Source organism: Bombus bifarius, unplaced genomic scaffold, assembly GCF_011952205.1.
Source record: "Bombus bifarius isolate JDL3187 unplaced genomic scaffold, Bbif_JDL3187 scf7180000008218, whole genome shotgun sequence".
Classification (NCBI taxonomy): domain Eukaryota; kingdom Metazoa; phylum Arthropoda; class Insecta; order Hymenoptera; family Apidae; genus Bombus; species Bombus bifarius.
The window spans coordinates 1491857-1494402 of NW_022884519.1; the positions used below are offsets into that span (position 1 = coordinate 1491857).

Genomic DNA, 2546 nt, shown 5'->3' on the forward strand with positions numbered 1-2546 from the left:
GCGTCGCGAGTTCGAATCCTCGGTATGGAAAGATTAAATAAGAAGGGACGGAAAAACCAAAATTTCTCTTAGAATATATAAACAGGCAAGTGGCCAGCCCCTCCCTTGCTTGTGGTGTGGGCGTACTTTCTGGGAGTACTTGGTTTTTGAACGTGCTTGGTGTTAAGCACACAGGGGCCCGACGATAAAAACTCGCACTGGTTCACTGTCCCGTTCGCGGAGGTTTTAGCCGGTAAGAATCCGGCACTACCTTCTGCCCGTCCCCACAGGGTTGTAAGGTGTCTATGAAGATTTCCTCCACGTAAAAAAAAAAAAAAAATTTTTTTGTAGTATGAAAGGAGAGACGTTTAACACTCCCATAGACAAGGGTGGAACACATATAAATGGTATCAGTGGCGAATAATCTTTATCAATAATCGACATGAAAGTAGGTGTTACGCCACGATGCTTACCACAGGCTGTATTTTCTAACCGTCGCTCGCGGTCCTACAGTGTCGCAGGCAGACCGTCTCATCTGCCCGCCGGATCATATACAATGTATCGACGGGAGCATAGTTGTCGCCAAGCAGCGAGCCCTAGAAACGTCGATTTTTGTCCGTAACGTTTTCGACACAAGAAGAGCCATACGTGATCATAGGCGCGAGCGGTGGCGTGAAGCGAGCATAATGGGGGTCGTCTTCCAAACAAGACAAAGAAATGATCGAAAGGGAATCAGTCCCTTCTGACGAGTCAAGCGTTAGACATCGAGAGCTCTGACGAGCAAAATCAAAATCATATAGTTTAACGAATTCATTGAGAGATATCGTAAGGTCGAGTCAACTTTGTGTAATTTATTCATCATATTATTGTCAAATATATTATTTTATGTTCACCTGTCAATACAGTGTTACTTCATTGAACCACCTCTGTTATCTTAATCGAAACAGGGGAACGACTATTTTGCGGCGTCGAATAACAGAATCGTAGCGAGAATTTACGCCTCTCGCTGACGCGTTTTCCTAGCGGTCGCGTCTCTCCGCGAAAGGTCGTAACAGTATAAAAAAGAACATAGTCGGACTACATGCCGTTGAATAGGGATGGGGGGGGGGCAGAATTATAAAAAAACCAGGAAAAGCTAGAAGAAGAGAAGGAGAAAAGGGAATGAACAAGCGAAAGTGTGGAAAAATACCTGGAGGAATGTAAAGACTGGACCTGCAGTCCAAGGGAAGAACAGTAGAGGAAACGTGGACTGAAATCAAAAAGAAGATAAACGAAGCAATGCCAAAGAAGAAAGTGAAGATGAGGAAATGGGGTATGGGAGAGAAAGCGTGGAACAACAAGGAGTGGAAAGAAAGGAAAAGAGTGATGAGAAGGGAGATGACAAAGTTTATGAAAGGAAAATGCAGCAGAGAAGCGCTCATAGAGGGAAAAAAGAAAAGGAAAGAGAAGAAGCAAAAGAAAGCAACGGGGGAAAACTGGTTAGAAAATGAGGTACGAAAGTATGCACCGAAGGAAGTGGGGGTGGCGTTATGGGAGTTAAGGGGGGGCTAAGGTTAATTCGTACAAAAAAGGCATGTTTCTGTGAATTTTTTGTGACGACACAGTTAGAATCTCTTTATTAAAACCAATAATACACTAAAGTATGACATTCGAAGTATATTGTATAAAATTTTCACGGACGTGTCTCGGAAAAAAGTAGAATTGCGGTGCCTCTCGTAACTTGGTGCTGTATCATCTGAAATCAAAAAATTAAAGTTCATTCGTTAGGAAGCAGTTTTCTCCAGGTAACGCTGGGAGGATTTTTCGAAATTTCAATTTTTCACTTTTTTGGAACACTTTGAAGGGAAAAATGCGATTTTTTGCGAAAAGATCGGATAATTTGTTATTGTAAAATAAAAATAATTAACAAATTGGAAAAAACTCTCCAGCGTTACCTCGTAAATTATGTACAGAAATAGTGTTCAAAGGGGCACCTGGATCTGGGGGGTAAGATTAGGTATTATATAGAGAGCGAAACATCTGCCAGGTATCAATAGCACGTTCGGGTCGGGTAGGTATTAAAATCCGACATGTATGAAAATACTCGTAACTTTGTCAATTTTGCTCCAATCGACTTGAAATTTTGATACAATATTCTTAAGATATTATGCATTCAATTAAAAAAATACAAAAAAATTTTAATACCTTACCCCCCCCCCTTAAGGAGAATATGGAAATAGGGAGGGGATACCAGAAGATTGGAAAAAAGGAGTAATACGTCGGATATGTAAGAAGGGGGACAAGAGAGTAGCGAAGAGCTACAGAGGAGTAACGCTAATGGATACAGCATACAAGATCTATGCAGAGATACTGGACGAACGACTGAAGGCAGAGATTGAAAACAAACTGGAAGATTCGGATTCAGAAAAGGAAGAGGAGTGACCGATGCGGTTTTTGTGATAAACCACATCATATACAAGCAGCTAGGTAAAGAAAGAGGGAAATTACATGCCTGTTTTGCGGACTTAAGAGCGGCGTTCAACAGACTAAACAGAGAGAAACTGGAGGAGAAAATGAGGAAAATGGGG

At 41.6% G+C, this 2546-nt stretch overlaps 1 pseudogene; it reads left to right on the forward strand.

Moving 5' to 3' along the window:
- Window positions 1–324: 324 nt before the first annotated feature.
- LOC117211212 lies at window positions 325–408 on the forward strand (annotated as a pseudogene).
- The last annotated feature ends 2138 nt before the right edge of the window (window positions 409–2546 follow it).